Source organism: Mastomys coucha, unplaced genomic scaffold, assembly GCF_008632895.1.
Source record: "Mastomys coucha isolate ucsf_1 unplaced genomic scaffold, UCSF_Mcou_1 pScaffold17, whole genome shotgun sequence".
Classification (NCBI taxonomy): domain Eukaryota; kingdom Metazoa; phylum Chordata; class Mammalia; order Rodentia; family Muridae; genus Mastomys; species Mastomys coucha.
Window position 1 is genome coordinate 21,154,088 of NW_022196899.1, and position 19,142 is coordinate 21,173,229.

Here is a 19,142-nt window from a genome sequence, read left to right on the forward strand (position 1 = left end):
AATGGACTGCTTACATTGCTGGTAGGAGGATTGGTGCAAGCTTCAGGCCAGCCTGGGCTACATACAGTGTGAGAGTCTGTCTCAAGATCAAACAATCACTTAAAAAACACAAAGCTAAAAGAAGAAAAGAATGAAGAAGGACATTTCGTAGAAGTCGATTGATTTTCCCCGGTCTCGCGGGACATTCAAAGCTGACTTCAGAAACCAGACTTCCTGTCCTGTTTCCGGTTGTTTCCACCATGGGCTGTATTTGTATTTGTATTGTTGAGGTTTACAGGTTAGCTTCCCTGCCCTCAGCAAGGGCACCCTTCCCTAGAGAGGAAAGCATGGAGCTCTTCTCTACAACACTGAGCAGTGGGGACCCTTTAAGTCATAATGAGGATTCCGCAGGATAGGTCAAGAACAGGGAAGGGTGACCTCCTGTCTCCCAGGAGGGACCAGCCTTCCTGAGAAGGCCACTCTCTGACCACATCTGATGCACAGGTAGGAGGTAACTTCACCTTTCTCTGGACAACTGTGGTTGATTCTGAGTAAATGGTCACTCCTGGGGGAGCGGGCTGAAGGGCTAGGATACAGGGAAGGTGACTCAGCAGGTCACAGGATTCCTCCCAGGCTTCCCCACCTTGCAGAACCACTCAGAAGGCTCTTTTCCCTGACTGGATAAAGAAGAGAGAACGAAGACCCCCAGCTACCTCCTCAAGGCGAGTTCTGTGCCGTGTACTTCCGGAGACAATTGTCGTCTCCTGATTCACACAAACCATATGAACTGGAAAATTCCTTAAGAACTGGATCATCACGGTTTCCGTTTTGGGCACGTAAGTATGCAGGTGTGCACATAGGAGGTTGTACACACACACATATGTGCATGTGTGTAGAGGCCAGAGCCCAGCCAGCCTTGGGTTCCATTCCTTAGGAACTGCTCAGTCTGTGCTTTGAGACTGGGACTCCCTTTGTCCCCGGGGCTCTCCACTAAGCTAGACTGGATGGCCAGGGAGCTGTCTCTGCCTCCTGAGCACTGAGCTCAGGGGTTCATTCCCCTACATGTGCCTTTTAATAGAGGCATAAGGAGTAGAGGTCAGAGCGTCATACTTGTGTACCAGACAGGTCCTCGGCCCACTGAACCGTCTCCCCGGGCACTTGCCTTTCATTATGATAAAGTTTACAGATGGTACACGTGCCAACTTTCAGACCCCGCGGCCGAGCATGTATAGGCCCAAAGAGCCCAGTATCCTGTTACGGTCTGCCACCTCATTCAGATTCCAGGACGCACGACTGAGACTCATTCTCCATGGAGGCAATTTTGAGAAAATCTTTTTTGGGACTTCCTTATCCTACCCAGGATGAGTAAGCATGTAAATACAATGTTTTGACTGAGGCTTTTAATAGAACTTGATATCCCTTAATAGAACTTGATATCTGAAACAGAATAAAATTAACTTGACTTGATTTTTTTTCCCACCTACTCGGCCCTTGGATCCCAGGAACTGAAATGTTGAAACCTATTCTGAAGTCTGTTTTTTTTTTTTCTCTACCCAGAGAATATTTTCAGGACAAACATTGACCCCAAAATTACATGGGCAAGTCTTCTCCCCTTCATGTTTGCTTCTTAAAAGTCAGAGTGCAAAGACAGAAAGATTTGATTATGTTTAACTTTTGGAGAAGGCAATCTCAGGGGGCAGCTCAGAATTTACTGGGTCTTTAACTAAAAAAAAAAAAACCAAAAAAACAAAAAACCAAAAAACAACCCCCCCACACACACCTATAGAGAAAATGGTTAAGCCAGCTAATGCTTGCACACACATACCATGGTGCCTTCTGAGCTTTGCCATGGAGATGGCTTAGAAATTAATGATGTAGATGGGGGAAGAACAAAGAGAGGGCAGAAGAGTTTTCCCGAGATGCCGGGGTTTCCTCCTGCTGGCTCTTTCCCAACAATTTGTCAGGGGCTCCCCCTTCCCCACCGTCGGTGGTCCCTGAAGCTGAGTTTTTCCCACAGATGATCAGGCACTCACTGGGGGCTCCTCGTTTCTAGGAAGCCCTAGGTTATCATCAGGACCAGCTAAGCGTTGGGGTACCACCTGCACTTGGTTACCTCAGGACAGGCGACCCGGGCCTGACAGCCGGGTGTCTGTGAGAAGTCTGCTATCGCAGAAGTTTCTTCATCCCGGTCAGGCCTTCACCAGACCTCTTATTTCAGCCAATCCCCTGCTTCAGAAGCAGCTGCAGGCCAACAAGATGGCTCACTGAACAAAGGCACTTGCCACCAAGTGTAGTAGCCTCAGTTCCGTTCCTGGTATTCACATAGCAAAAGGAACTAGGCAACTTTCAAAGGTTGTCCTGTGATACACACACACACACACACACACACACACACACACACACACACACGCATGCACGTGCATGCATGCACACGCACGCACACACACACACACACCCCCGCACACACGCATGCATGCACACACACGCACACACATGTACACACACGTGCACACATGCACACACACGCACACACATGCACGCACATGCATGCACGCACACACACGCACACATACACACACACACACACACGCATGCACGTGCATGCATGCACACGCACGCACACATACACACACCCACACACGCATGCATGCACACACATGCACACACGCACACACACATGCACACCCACCCACACACATGTACACACACGTGCACACATGCACACATGCGCACACACATGCACGCACATGCATGCACGCACATGCACGCACACATACACATGCACGCGCACACACACACATACACACACGTGTTTGCGCACATGCACGTATGCACATACGCACACACTGTGTATGTATGTATATATCTGAGACTGTTTTGCCTGCATCTATGTCCTGCCCATCATGTTATCCTGCTGTACTTGGTGTGTGTAGAAGGCTGGAAATCAACCTCGGCAGTCATCTCTCAGGAGCCACCCACCTTGCTTTTTGCCTGAGTAGGCTAAACTGGTTGAGCAGGGAGCCCCAGAGATCTCTACCTGCTTCCCCTCTGCGGCCGAGAGACTGTAAACACGAGCCGCCACCTCTGGCTTTTTAGGTGAGTGTGAGGATCACACTTAGATCCTCACATCTATCCAGTAAGCACTTTATCAACAGAACCATCTTCCCAGTCCTTGATCAGTGCTTTGGTCTCCGGGCCCTGACCCAGTAGCCATGACAACCCATTGTCAATCTCTAACGAGTAGACACTTTCATCCTGGATTGAACTGCTCCACTCGTAATATCCAGTTAACTCACGTTTGGGGACCGTCCAACTCCCAGGCACCGCTAGCCTCCTCCTGACACACCGAACAATTTGTATCGAGATGCTGATTCGTAAGAGTGGGATTGATTTCTTCTAGCAGGCCTTTGAACTTCCTGAAGACGGGGCTGTATCCATTTCTCTCTGAGTTTTAACTCATCTACTCTGGTCTTGGCAAAGATGCAGTTCCGTTCTTCAGGACAGGCATACCAACTACCCTGGTCCCTCTGTAATTCTCTCTTGTCCTGGGATAAATAAACAAGAAGTGGAAATGCCCCAGGGGGTGGTCTGTCTCCTCAGCTCTCCTAACTGCTCAGTTTGAGGAGGGGTGGGGCTTACACAAACTCTTGGCAGCAGGGAGTGAAGAGACCCTATCTGCCTGAGGCCTTCACCTATATACCTTAGGGTCTTACAGAAATCGGGCTTATCCCGTTTATCCTGACTGCACGTAAGCCATCACAAGGCAGTTGGAAGCACTTCGCCAGCTGAGGTCTATTTCTGGTTGAATTATACCGTGCCCTTAACTTTTTTTTAATAAATTTTTTTTTGTTGTTTTTTTGGTGTGTGTATACATATGTGGATGTGTGGATATGCGCAGGGGTGTGTGTGTGTGCGTGTGTGTGCATGTGTGTGCGTGTGTGTACGTGTGTGTGTGTCCTGAGGTCCAACGATTGTCAGGCTTTGTACAATTTGCCTTTTCCCACCGAATAATGTCACAATATATGTTTAAAACCTAATCTTTTATTAGCTAGTGATCTTATTTGGAGACAGGGTCATAACAGAGGTAACTGAGTTAAAATGAGGTTATTGGGGTAGGCTCCAATCTCACACAGCTACTACCCCTATAAAAGAGGGAAATTTGAACACAGAGATAATCGGTAGACACAGGGAAGCTGAGAAAGAGACAGCAAGAGAGAAGGCGACCAAGAAACAGGACGAAGGCAAGCCAACATAAGGTGAGAACAGCTGCCAATCACTGTGGACTAGGAGAAGCAAGAAATAGTTCTCACTAAGAGTGGTCAGAGAGAGAGTGCGACAGCCTTGCCAGCGCTTTGATTTTTAGACCTCTCACTTCTGGAATTACGAGATAACACGTTTCTCTAGTTGTAAAGAACTCGATTTTTTTTTCATGGTTTGTTATGGCAGCTTTAAGAAAGAGAAACGGCGGAGCACATTGTCAGTCCATGTGGTTGGGTGGGTGTGTGGTGGTGGTGGTGGTGGTGGTGGTGGTGGTGGTGTGGTAGTGATGGCGATGGTTGTGGTGGTGTGGTAGTGTTTGTTGTTTTTTAGAAAGGAATTTGTCTCAGGGCAGGCCATGTATGAGGTCCTTTTTGATACGAAAGACTTAAAGTCATCATTAGCAGCCCCCCTCTCTTTCCTGGCCTTGCCTTGTGGCGCTGCAAACCTTCCTCCACCTCCCTCCACCCACGCATGGCCTTCATCAGAAGAGCCCCTTTATTCGGAGGTTTACTTAGAAATGTTAGTGCTACAGTGCAATTGAAGAGCTCTCTGAATGAGGCGACAGACCAAAGCCTCCTGCTCCGGGCCTGTTTGGGGAGGCTCAAACCCATCTGGGTGGCACCGATGAAAGGAAGCCAAGTAAGGTGAACTGTGCCTCCCTTCAGTGTCTAAGTGCTTGTGACGCTGGCATAATGGATGCTGTATAAGAAGTCTGCTGAGTTCTCCTCTCTGGAATCTCCGGGCCCCTGACAGAGAGCCCTTACCCTCCGCAGGGTGGAGGGCTGAGGGGCCCCTCTGTGCCTGCATCCCAGCTCTCTGCGGCGTCTGAGGTCGGAGCAGCCGGGTCTCAATGAAGGATTGTTCTCTTGCAGCCAGTGGCCAGCAGAGCCGCCAACTCCAACACTTTAAGACAGCGCTGCTTTTAAAGCAGAGCAGAGAGGCGTGGAGTCAAGTACACAGGGGTTCGATCTTAAACATACTGCAGGTCTGTCTTACCTCTTCCTCAGAAGCAGGGCCGGATGCTTCCAGAAGGCAGACTCCTCCAGGCTCTACCTCCAGAGGAACAGAAAGGAGGTGTCTCCATGCCCCGGGCTCTGGAAGAAACTTTCTATTGGGCAGGCTCAAAGCCCAATCTTTTCTTTTCTAACAACACACCCTGTAAGCTATATTTGACTCACTGTCTTCTACAGGCACGGTGTGGACATCTGGGATGTTTCGCCCTTTGAGGGTTACAGAAGAGATGGCAGGGAACCTTGCCTAGGGAATCAAGGAGATGGCTTGGCTAGTAAGTACACCGGTTGCACAAGCCTAGTGGCTTGATTCGATCCCTGGAAGGAGACCACAGGCTTTAAAAGACGTCCTCCGATCTACACACATATGTCTTGTCACGGATGTCCCTCCCTATCCCAATCACGCCTGCACATACTTTAGTAATAACAATGTCGAACTATGTAGATATTACACACATACATCTTCCTAGTAAGATGAAATGTAATTACCTGGTCAAATGCTCACATTTAACTCATCGGAAGAAACACTTTAAGAAGCAACTATGAAAATATTTTCCATATAATGCCCAAGTAGGAAAACCCAAAGAATTAATTTGCTACAAATAGCGTTTTTGTTTTTGTTTTCCTTAATGAAAGTCACCAAGATTATGAGGCTTCTTTGGTGACTGGATCTCTATGAATAACACCTTTGCTCCAAAGCCAAGCTATTGTTCACAGGCTGGTCTCAGAAGTCCCGGGGTGCTTGGATACAGAGGCTAGCTCTCGAGACTAAAAGTGAAATCACATTTTCCGCTGGCATGGAAGGAAGGTGAAATGGGGTGGCTTTTGGCTGCTCTCGCTGATTCAGACAAATCGTTTTTATTTGAAAAAAACCAAAGAAACAATTTCTCTTTCTGGAACCTCACGAGGGCCTTCCCATGTGTAGAGCCTGCCTCGCCTGACTACTGTTGGCACGTCTGCCTTGAAACAGCGTCCAACATAGGAATCTCTCTTCTGCCAGCCTAGAGGGCGAAGAAACAAGTGTAGATACAATAACTATATAGGCTTTCTAGATGAACCCCCCCTCCCCCATGGGGATTAAAAATAGCGTTCCCATGAGCAATCCCAGCGTGAATGGGTCTGGAAAAGGCAACCTTATAAAACCACAGGTGCACCCTTTTCAGAGGAAGCCCATTGTGCGTCCCCTACTGTTCCTGCCTTGCACAGAGCCGGATGCTGGAGAGTCATATTCAGCGTGTCTGCAAAGGAAACGTTGCAAAAAAACTCGCCTTATTTGGACGCTAATTTCAAAGGCCACCTGTCTGATTTACCAAGTAAGTATTATTTAGCCCATCCCTTTTGCAAGATCAAGTCCCGTCGCTCTGATTGAACAAATCTAAGACTTGAAATTTGCCAGAAGAGTAACTAATTCAAGTGGTTTGCTGTTTTCTTCCATTATTAAATTAGAAGAGGGCAAAGATAGAGTTTAACATCCAGTTCTCATTGGCTCGCTGATTGTGTTTGAATGCTGTGTTTTCACTAAAGAAACAATGTTATGTTCTCAGAGTCTTAAAATGGGCTTGCCAGATTACCTAATCAAATCTATAGTAGGAAGTCCAGAGCTGAACAATATGCTGGCTGGTATGTTTTCTCTGTGCCGTCTCCATGGCAACAAGGATGAACACATTAAGGAAAATATGAATAATTTATCTTAAGGTTAGGATTTGTTAAATCTTATTTAGCTCAATTAAAATTTAAATTAATGATAGTTCAACTGATTAAAATGTTTTCCCAGAAACTCTTATGTAAAAATCTATTTTACTTACTGATTTTCTTTAACAATTAAATGCACGAATTGTTAGGGTAGACTGGCTGTGGCCTGAGAATTATATGCTTACCTAAATTACACTGACAAGCAATTTGGCAAAGGCTAAGTTGGTAAGAAGTCAAGAACAACTGCAAAATACTAAAACTTAGATTTTTTAACAAATTCTAAACCACATTTCTTTTTTATATTTATGTATATGAGTGTTGTTTCTGCATGTGCATGTGTGTACCATATGCACCCCTCATGCCTGCAGTCGGTAAAGGGTATTGAATCTTCTGGAACTGGAGTTATGGGTGATTGTGAGCCAGCATGTAACCCTAGGTCCTCTGCAAGAGCAGCAAGTGCACTTAATGGCTGAGCCATTTGTAATAAGCACATAATCACAATAAATGCAATTTGTATGTATTATATGTATGCATTTTTTATATATAAATTTTACATTATTGGAGAGAGAAGACTTGGTAAGAAAGAACTCAACATTTTAAGTGGACTTAAAATCCCTATATCCCTAAATCACATGTTTTAAAAAAATGTGTCTGTTGCCAGGCAGTGGTGATGCACACCTTTTATTCCAGCACCCAGGAGGAAAAGGCAGAAGGAATCTCTGTGAGGTGAAGGCCAACCTGGTCTATAGCATGAGTTCCAGAGAAGCCATATCTCAAAAAACCAACCAGACAACCAACCAACCAAACACACACACACAAAATCCTGTGAAAACACACACACACAAACACATACACATACACACTCTTTAAAACAAGATCTCTCAGTACAACACAGTTAAACTTCAGACCTGACATTATAGGAATGTGCCACCATACACAACTTAAATACATTTAAAATGTGTGTGTGTATGTGTGTGTGTGTATGTGTGTGTGTGTGTGTGTGTGTGTGTGTGTACCTTGGAGGTCAGAGCCCCTGGAGCTGGAGTTACAGGTGGTTGTGAACTTCCTGATCTGAGTCCTGGGATCTGAACACCAGTCCTCTGCAAGAATGGCAAATGCTCTGAACCACTGAATTTAGTTTAACTACTAAATTGAACTAAACTAAGTAGATTAACTACCCCAACACCAATATGTACATTTTCAACATAGATTATTTTTAGAGGTGGGGTATATATCCTGCTCTGTTAGTGGCTGTTTTAAAAATGTTACAGTTTTCTCTTAATCCAGCTAGCTTTGAAATAGTTGAGACTGGACTATATTTTATTTATTTAGCAGATTTATGGCGCAACAACTGGGAACTATTAATCTATTTTAATCCTTTAAACTAATCTGACTACCTCCCAGCCAAAATCCTCAAGATAAGTATTTTATGGCTTTCTCTGCTACGGGTCTTTTGTTATCTTGTCCCCAGGACCCTTTCCTTCTGGCTGAATCCCCCTTTCTCCTTCTCCCTCTCTCCTCTGGGTAGGAGGAAACCCAGCCTTATTCTCTCCCCTGCTCATTCATTTGGCCGATCAGCTTTTATTGACAAATCAGAGAATAAACGGGGATTGTTGACACAATATTGAGTCAGGAGATTCTTAGAATAATCATTATAGTGTCATTGTCTGGATTTCAAGGAGACATGGGGGCAGAGAAATCTGATTTGAATAATACAAGGATAATCTTTACACAGTGCAATGTCATTATACCTATGTTCTTTCTACCTGTACTGCTCTAGTCTGGCTATGTTCTCAGGGTGAACCAAAACACAACAGAGACGAAGCAGCAGGAGCCTAGTGGGGCATGAAAAGTCATCCCAGATACACCAAGTTCATATCAAATTCAGAATATTAGAAACCAGTGTCTCCTACAGAAGACCGGAGAGACCCATGTCTCACTCCCATGCCTTCAAGAGGCTGCAGAATGGATCAAGAAACAGCCAGAGAGGCTGGGCCGTAGCTCGGTTGGGAAAGTCCTTGGCTGGCAGGCACAACTGCCTAGTTCCGTGCTGCATAACCCCAGTGTGGTGGCTCATTCTTGTAATCGGCACTTTGGGAGGTGGAGCTGGAGGACCAGGAGCGCAGAATCATCCCTGACTCCATAGCCAGCTCTTACCAGTCGCAGTGGTGGCCATGGCAGCAGGAGCATGCTTCCTTTGACCTTTTATGGTTAATATCAAGAATGGCTGCTAGAGCTCTGCTAAGGTTGTTTGGTGAAGAGGGTTTTGTTGTTTTTTTTTTTTCTCCCTCCATGAAAACCTTGAGCTTTGAGTACCTGCATACAGAGCACAGGAGCTCTCTCCACTGCTGGTGTTAAATGACCCAACACAAGGAAGCAATTGTTCTTTCTTCAGCCCTGGAGAAGGGGCGACAGACAGAGAGCACAAATCCATGGGATGGAACAGAGAAGTGTGCAGGGGAGGAAGAGAGGGAAAGGCTAAGATCCTACTGAACAAATGTGTATTTTGTTATCGTCTTTCCCCCTCTCCCTTCTTTCCTGTCCCTCTCTTTCTTTCCATGCCTCCTACATGTGTGTGTGTCTCTCTCTCTGTGGGTGTGTCTGTGTGTTCGTATCTGTGTCCATGTGTGTCTGTGTGTGTGTGTGTGTATGGGTGTAGGTGTGCATTTACAAATCACACTCAGTAACATATTGCATCCTCAGTAAGACTTTAGAAGGTTCTATTTTGGAGCAGTACTGATAGGGACACGCGAGTGATCCAGAAGGTCAATCGAAAATTAGTCACCATCCCACACAGGAAACAAAGCGAAGCACTTTCTTTTTGTTTTTCACTTTCTGAAGAAGAATCTCACTGTGTAGTCCAGACTGGACTGGAGCTTACTGTGTAGACCAGTCTTGTGAGCCTTCTGTCTCCGGTCCTTGAGTGTTGGGACTACAGGCCTGTGTGCCACCCAGGGTTACAACAATCTCTCTTGACTTGAGTTGACACTGCCTGATGTGCTGACCTTGGGCTTGGTGGCCCTTGAGAGGAGACTTATAGTTCTGAACTGAAATGGTGTCTATCCGTAGAGGAATGGATGTTCAAACTGCGGTATATTTATGTACTGAAGAACTATTCACCCATCTAAAGAAAAGAAAGAAGCCTCTGACACATGCCATGGGCATTTCCCCTACAACCGTTTATGGCCCAGATAGCCAGAGACAACACTCTGTAGCAGACAGAACAGTGAGTCTGTGAATGGTAGGAACTGACTGGAAGAGGACTAGAGTTAGCTCTCGGGAGGGATGGGATACTGACGGCAAGTGTGGAGTGTTGGGGTTGTACGTGTGCACCCTGTCAGGATGAGTTCATTGAACACCCCACCTGTCCATTTTCCTATGTAAAATCTGTATGTGTTTCTGTAAGTTTTACCTTAGTGGAGAGAAATGACTGGAAGAGAGAGAACTCAATATTTTAAACGGACTTGTCTTTCTAAGTGATTGTAGCTGATACACTGAAGGCAGTAAGGCACCCTGATAGGACAGACAGAGAAACAGACTCGACTTTAGTAGGTCTATTCTTACTTGTTACAGGAGAGACAAAATAGCAACAGGTTATCAATTTATGACACCATAGGTCTCAGCGCCAAGTTTAATTGTGTAGGATCGAAACCGCACTACATGGTTCTCCCCCCTTTCTTAGGCAATGCACAGATTAAATTCCAGGAGGAAAAGTTCCTGTCAAGTCGATGATTTTTCAATCATCCCCTTTCCCCTTTCCGCACAGGAGGCTCTCCCAGGCCTTCTCTCAGAGGCTATTTTTCTACACAAGGTGAAGAAGGTGAGTTTCCTTGCTTTGTTCCTTCCCCCCTCAGCAGGTTGGAAGCAGCAAATTAGCAACTGGGAGAGGGCAGTGAAATTGCTGGAGGCTAGTCACTCAGAGGGCAAGCGACAGATCACAGCAGGCCGGGGATGAAAGGCAGGAGAGGAGGAAAGAGCTAACCTAAACACCCCAGAAGGCAGCCTTTGAGACCAGCACTCCCACTGCTCCATTTATTTGAATAGCTCCTCCATGCATCCAGCATTCCACAGATCAGCCTTTTGCACGTCCCTAAAGAGCCAGGCAGGGTCTTTCTGCATTGTCTAAGAGGCCAGAGAAATGTGGTATTTCCCTCCAATTTCACTGCATTAGGATTAGAATAATACTTAAGGATTGTTTTGATCTGAGAGATAATTTTATTAATCTAATTAAAACGTACAAGCAAGCAAGGAAACCGGTCAGAGATACAACCCACTGGGTTAAAGGCATTTGCTGCGAAAGCCTGACCACAAGACCGAAAGGTGGGTGGAGAGCGCGGATTCTATCGCAACTTGTCCTCCGAGCTCCACATGTCCACAGAGCATGTGGGCCCCACCCCCGACATGAGTGACAGTGTAAGCAAAGATTCCCTAGCAACACTAAAAAAAATGGATTTTCACTTTTAAAGGATTCCTAGTGAAGATTGACTCGTTAAAAACAATAATTGGGGACTAGGGAGATGACTCAGGGCCTGAGTTTGACTTCGAGGATCCCAAAAGGAAAAAAGCTAGGTGCAGTAGTGGGAGCCTGTAATCCTAGCTTGGCGTGGGGATCCAGGGAGAGAGGCGACAGATTTCTGGGACTCACTGAGCAGGCAGCCCAGGTACTTGGACAGTTCTAGATAAGGGGCTTCCATACCCACGTGTGTGTGTGTGTGTGTGTGTGTGTGTGTGTCTGTGTGTGTGTGTGTGTCTCTGTGTGTGTGTGTGTGCGTGCGCACGCACGCATGTGCATGCACTTTTTTCTTTTTAAGGGAAATAGAAGGGTAACACCCATCTTTGAACAGATCCCTTCATTTTTGCTCTTTGCTTTTTCCAGAATTCTGAGGAATGCCCTCTTGTCTGTACTACGAGGCTTCTGGTACTAAGAATAGCCATGGAATTCCTTTCTTCTAGATACCTGCCAACCATCAGATCAGACCGTGAATTGACTTTTAGCACTTGTGTGGTATTTCGCGGAGTGGTGTGACAAAGTCAGTTCATGCAGGCACCAGTACCAGTTGTAGCATTCCCTGTTCTGTGACTTCCTTGCGGTCAGCTGCAATCAGATGCCATGGAAACCTCTGAATGCTGTAGGCCAGGGCACTGCTCTTTTCAGAAAGGCACTGTTGAATACTCAGTGGCACACACCTTGGGGTGTCTCAGATGCTGGGATGACACCGGATGGGCTTAGGATCCGTTACTAACAGCTGCCTTCAATAAGAAATGTAGACACGGTGAGTGTTGGGCCGTTCTCAGCCTAATCCTGTTCTGTGACTTAGATTTTGTTTGGTTCCAGATAACCGTGGGGCAAGGTTCCCTCAGTGTCTTCCTTGTGGACGTGCAATTCTTGCAGATCCAGATTAACCTGACACAAGCAACATTAAGCCAACACAACCGGCAAGTGTTCCTAGCCTGACTGGCTAGCGCTCTCCAGGGATCCTTCGGGCCAGACTCCCCAGCGTTGGAGTTACAGGTGTTTATCACGCGTCTGCTGTTTCTGTGAGCGCAGGTCCTCAGGTTATTGTGCCTGCACTGCCAGCACTTCGTTGTGCTGCTTCCCCAGCCCCGCGGTCAAGGCATCCCAGGTCTTCGAAGAGAATGACAGGCCACCTAAGTAAACCGTTCACCCACCCATAGGCTTCATGGTGATTTGAACAAGAATGTCCCCATAGGATCCAGCGTATGAAGGCTCGCTTGCGGTGTGATGTTGGTAGAAGAAAGAAGTCACTGGTGGAACGCTGTGGGATTTCAGATCATCTCCGATTCATTATCTCTGCTCCCTGCTGGTGGTTTAAGATGCCAGCCCTCAGCTTGCTAGTCTATGGACTATGTCTGTTGCCTGCTGACATGCTTGCTCCCCGCTGTGAGACTGAGAGACTCTTATCTGTCTGGGATCATACGTCCAAAGGTCTTCTGATCATGAAATAGTCTGTCCATATATTTAGAGTTGAAGACGCTTGGAACTTATTAATGAATTATAAAATGGTTACTACGCCTCAACCTCCACTGTGTGTGTGCATGAAAGTCCTGAAACTGAGGACTATGGCTTTCATTTTCAGTCACCTTCAGCCAAGCCTTTGGCTTATTGACAGTCACTTGATGAGCATTTATGAATTCAAGATTATGGGAGAGTTATTTTAAAAATCTGGTTAATTTGCAAGAGGAAATTATTAATTGCATGAGGAAATAGAGTTCATTCGAAAACTAGTTCTTTTTTTTTTTTTTTTTTTTTTTTTTTTTTTGGGTTTTTTGAGAGAGGGTTTCTCTGTATAGCCCTGGCTGTCCTGGAACTCACTCTGTAGACCAGGCTGGCCTCGAACTCAGAAATCCACCTGCCTCTGCCTCCCAAATGCTGGGATTAAAGGCGTGCACCACCACTGCCCAGAGAAAACTAGTTCTTTTTCATCTCAAATTCTCTTGCTTTGTGGCATTAAGTATAAGCCTGGTTAAAGAGACAATCTATCCTTTTGAAAGTGTGCATCCATTACTCTGTAGCTTTCTAGAAGAAAGAAATAGTAGCTTTTGAACACTGTATCCTTACAATGAGGGTTCTGGTCTATGTGAGGAAGTGATAACACCTCCAGAAAACTGCGTAGGTACCTACAGGCTCGTGTCTGCCAGTGAAGTCTATTGGCTGTTGTGTATTATGGATTTATATTTACATAGGCAATGAAGTTCCCCCAAATCACAAATATTTCCCACTAGTTGTGGTGCACACCTTTAATCCCAGCACGGGGGCTGGATGTGGGGTGGATCTGTTTAGATGTGAGCAGGAAAAGGGAATTTTGAATTTCATATAGGTGTTTCAATCATTCACCAAATTTTGTTTAATTGGAATACTTTCTGAAAACTTTAGAGCAAACAGGGAGAGGAATTGAAGCAAGGATCAAAAGCAAAACTCATTAAACCAAGAAAAGCGCTGGGTGAATCCCCCCCAAACTCAGCTTTGCAAGTTTACCAGATCATTTTGAAAATAATTAGGTGAGTCCTAATCCCCATGTGACTCCCTTAACTCCAGCTCAACAGCTGTCACCAAGCACACAAGGACAAAGTGTGTCCCGAACCACAGTTGGCCAGAAGACAGAAGAAGCCTACCCCTCTCTCAGGGGCTCCCCAATACCAGCGTGAATGGATTGCTTTTTGGTACTTGACAATGTACGGCAAAGGATGTTCCTTCACCCCCTTTGGACCTCACTTCGCCGTGCCTGTCACAGTGTTCTGAGCCTCAGATGACATGGTGTGAGAGAAAAATGAAGCAGTACATTCTAAGCAAATATAGCTACTACTTACTTCACACACTGCATTCCCAAACATCTTAAAGAAAGCTTGGGCTGGCTGGAGAACCAGTGGGCAGAAGAGCTTGCTGCACAATCACGAGGACCTGAGTTCAAATCCCAGCACTTAACTTGAAATTAACTGGCATAATTAGGTGTACCTGAAGCCCCAGAACTAGCAAGAAGGACCAAGAGCTAGGAGGATCACTGGGGCTTGTAAGCCAGGGGCCCTAGCTCCAGGCTCAGTAAGAGACCCTCTCAAGGGAGTATACATGTAAGGTATATAGGGATAGAGCAGACACCAGATATTCTCTTGTGGCCTCCACGGACACAGAGACTCATGAACTCCTGCACACAGGCATACCCTGCCCCCACTCCAACACACACGCACGCACACACACACACACACACACACACACACACACACAGGCACACAAAGAAAAATAAAGCTTAGGTTTGTGACCCTGCAGGGTTGCAGGCTCCTTTCCCATGGCTATGCTGGGAAGTTCCAAAATTGCCCAGGCAACTCGCAGCCACCAGTGACATTACTTCATTAAGAAAAAGGTTGAGTGGATTAGTGGTTTGTATGGCAAAATACTTCCTGTGCTCTTATCTGACTTGGCCATTGTGTGGTTATTGCCCCAGGGAGAAGCTTAATGCCTTAATTTGTTGTAAAAACAAATACGCATTGGGGATTTTTACTTGGGAAAGGGTCACAGGGCTCCGTGGATTTAGACAAGCTTTCTGAGTGAATTTTGTCCTGAGGAGCCAAGTTTTATTTTCAAAACTAATTATATATTCTACATTCAAAAACTGAGGAGAAAGGAACTAATTTGGATCAAGCTTTTCCTTCCTCTGGAACACTGTGTATGCCTTCTCATTCAGACCTTGGAAGTCGTAAGATATTTTACATGAGGCCAGTTTGAGATCACCGGCTATAGGAAACAGAGCAAGAATCAAACTTCCTTCTTTCTGGTGGAAAACCCTCGCTCTATGCACTAGACCAGCGTGGTGTGGTGCACAGTGTGGTCCCTGCATGCACAGAGTGTGTGTCATGTGGGATCTAGTTAGAAGCACAGAATTTCTGAGTCCACCTCTCTGCTCACTGGCTCATAAACTACTTTTTAATAAGATAACACACATTTCGACTTTGAGACTCTTGGACCAGACCACATGGCTTCTTACTCTTATGGACTGCCGATATAATGCTGAACTCACAGCTGACTCTATTCTTGAGTAGCTAACAGCCACATATATCATTACCTAGGTGAGGCAGGCTAGTACTTTTCTTCAACTGGTGTATTCTAACACTGTCCCTTCTTAGTACTGTGACATCATTGTTTTTACGTGGTGTGTGTGTGTGTGTGTGTGTGCTGATGTATCCACCTAGGAGCCAGGAACCGGTCACCTTCACCAATGAATTCTCTGTGACTATAACTGAGACAATATTTAAGTGAGTGGATAAATTAAGTGCTTCTTCATCACAGAAAATGGGGAGATCCACATAAAGATTAACATATAAAGGAAGCTAGTGGGCAGACCGGACCAGAAGCCCTTCCTTCCTGGGCTTCACTGAAAAAACTGAGCATGCTTTGTTTTGTTTTGTTTTGTTTTGTTTTTCGAGACAGGGTTTCTCTGTGTAGCCCTGGCTGTCCTGGAACTCACTGTGTAGACCAGGCTGGCCTCAAACTCAGAAATCTGCCTACCTCTGCCTCCCAAGTGCTAGGATTAAAGGCGTGCGCCACCACTGCCCGGCAAAACTGAGCATGCTTAAGAAAAGCCTTTGAGGCTGCTAGGGAGAAAACCTGTTGATAAGTTCTACCTAACGGCAAATCCTGTGACCTTCAGTCAAAACCAGCCTGGCAAGATATGCCCAGTCACGACACTAATATCTTGGGCATAAGCAAAAACTGTCCGATTGGACTTAACGGTCTGCTCAGTAGGAGGGGATTCATGTCTGCTCCGGTAAGCATAGTCAACTCTCATGGCTAGAGAGGTCATAGATCCTAAAGAAGAACCCACTATTACCTTTCTGCTAAAGGGATGTGGTATCCAACTGCCTTCAAAGTAACTCTTCTGCTCGTAGATTAGTACAGTTCTTATCCTTCATCAGAAAAGGTTCTTCTTGCAGCAGGCTGGGGTTATTACAGAGGTTCACAACTTGTCAAAATGAAAAGACTAAGAGACCGTTGAGATCCCAGCCCCAAATCTAACTTACATAACACAAGCCCTTTACCCAAGACTAAGGGAGCATCGTGAAAGGGGGCGCAAAAAGATCGTAAGGACCAAAGGACTTGGAGGATTGCCACAAATATAGCATCCTCTGGACACGACAGGGATGCTAATCCATGAACGATCAATAGCCGTGGGTTGTCTCTATAGAGGTTGCACCAGACCAAGTCAACACTGTAGTATGGATGGTGGGAAGGCTCCCAAGGCTCTACCGCTAGTTGAGGAGCAACGGACAGCTGCTGAAGGCAGAAGAGTTAGCTTTATTCAGGGATGAGCCTCCAACAAGTCGCTCATAACCCCATGACCCAATGGGTCTCAAATCTTGCAAAGGTTTTAATGGAAATCTGACTTTACTCTGACTGCTGAGCGGTAGTTACCTTCGATGATCAACTTGATTAGAATGGGAATCACTTAAAACATTAGCGAAATGCACCTCTGGGTACGCCTATTAGAGTGTTCCCAGAGGTGATAAGACTTCAGTTGGAGTAGTAGCCCTGGCAATAGATTGTACCGTGCCCAAGGCTGGAGGCCGGAATGGAATCAGAGGTGATAGAAGGCAACTCAGCACAAGAGGCCTGCTTCTTCCTGCTGGCCATGAAGAGAGCTTCCCCTGCCACACACTTCCACTGCTGTGATGCTCTGCCCGGGGTTAAAAAAACCTAAAGACTATATAGGCTGAAGCTCTTGAACTCTGAGCCATCTACCCTTCCTCCCTAAAGTCCTTTGTCAGTTGTTTTCCAAAGCACAATGAATCCACACTGTTTTAGTCCTTGCATCCCTGAATGGATGAAAGAGGTGAAGTTAGAGACAGTTCTCAGGAAATCTCTTACAACCAAGAGTTTAACTGTGTCTGGCTTACCTCTGAAGCCTGGGTGTGGTCAAAGCATTGTATAGTGAACACCCTTTCTACGGGTGTGCTTTAGTTAATAGGATGGATTTGGGGTGTCAAGTTTCCTTATGTGGCTTTCATGGTTTGTTGAAGACAAAAATAGTTTTGTAAGGCAATCCAAGACTGAAGATAGAGAACATTTTCCATCGGTGTCCGAGGATTTGGTGGCTGCGGTTTTCTCCACTACTATTAAAGAGGTGGCTTGTAAATTCTTTTGACTGAATTGCAGAAAGAAATACATCATTATAAGTATTCATGAGACTGAGACTGGGAACACTGCTTACTTGGTAGAATGCTTGCCATACATGCATGAGGTCCAACATCCCAACACACACACACACACACACACACACACACATACAGAGAGAGAGAGAGAGAGAAAGAGAGAGAGAGAGAAAGAGAGAGAGAAGAGACAGGAATCATGATATGTAGATGTGTATATGTAAATACATATACATATTTATTATCTGTGTGTATAATAGATTAAAAACAGTATTTATAATTATGACTTACTTTATATAATAATCTAAACTAAATTTAGAGTTTCATAAAACTATAATAATTCTTATTGTTTGTAACTCACTAAGAAGTTCTTTTTTATGTTTTTAAAGCACTGTGTATAATATACTGAATTGGTTTCCTATCCATTGATATCTTGCAGGCCAGAAGATATTGCTTCTGGGTATCCATCTTTCAGGCTTAGGCAGTCTCCTGTCCAGTAGTAGAAAGAGGCCTCTCTAGTGTCCTTTTCATAAATAGGCCAACGGTTATGGCCTGCAGAACAAGATGGCTGTCTTAGAAGCATTAACAAACAAAACAAACCCACCGTCTTCCACTTGGTAGAACTCTTGTGGATTTTATAAAGCATATAGTTCTATAGCTAGTCACAAACACATCATCCTACTTTGTGCACTTAGAATCACGTTGCTATTGTGTTGACGGGCTCAGAGAAAAAGGAACACTAAGCTATCGCTGTATTATCTTAGTCCTCTATAGTATTAGCAAGCCCTTGGCTGTAACTTTAGTATTATTGTCCTCTGATGTCTGAGAGACTCAGGGTGAGAGCCTGTGAGCTCTTCAAACTTCCCTCATCTCTTTTCGAATCGAAGGAGTTCCAAATTGTAGGCTAAAAAAAATCTTTGTTTTCAAGTTTTAAAAATTTCTGATTCTACATCCAGAAGCCAGGTTTTTTAATGTGGTAAGTATTTTTTCTTTTACTGCTGAAATCTACACACACACACACGCACACACACACACACACACAAAACCAAACAAAAATAAAAACTTTTCCAGGATTTTTATTTTTGGCAGTGTTAACTGTTCTGATTACAATTTTCTTAAACAAAAATAGATAAGGAGAGGAAGAAGAAGTACCACTTTGTTTATTCAGATTAAGCCTTTTTTTTTTTTTTTTTTTTTTTTTTTTTTTTGCTGCTGGCAGTTCTTTTAATCCATTCTGAGATGAGACTCTGACACTCACTCAGCAGACCTGAGAGAGGAAGCAAGCATAGCCGGACATCAGGAGGGTCTGAATCACCTTCTATAAATGCCATAATGAGTTTAAGGGGGACAAAACAATGAGGTTGTTGGTGGGGCACAGGTCAAAGTTCAGTGTTTTCCCTAATGGCTCTCCATCTTATTTTTGAGACAGAGTTTGAGTCAAGGGTGTGGTAGGACCCATAGCTTGATGACTGCTAGACTGGCCAGTCAGAAAGCTCCAGGTAATCTATTTCTTGTCCAGCGCCAGGATTACAGGCTTGTGTCAGC

General features: G+C 45.2%; 1 long non-coding RNA gene across 1 annotated transcript; it reads left to right on the forward strand.

Annotated features, from left to right (window-relative positions):
* The first annotated feature begins 416 nt into the window (after positions 1 to 416).
* On the forward strand, positions 417 to 5,519 carry LOC116094766. The gene is made up of 3 exons (XR_004120305.1): positions 417 to 483; positions 630 to 815; positions 5,430 to 5,519. It is a non-coding gene; the product is annotated as an uncharacterized LOC116094766 (long non-coding RNA).
* The last annotated feature ends 13,623 nt before the right edge of the window (positions 5,520 to 19,142 follow it).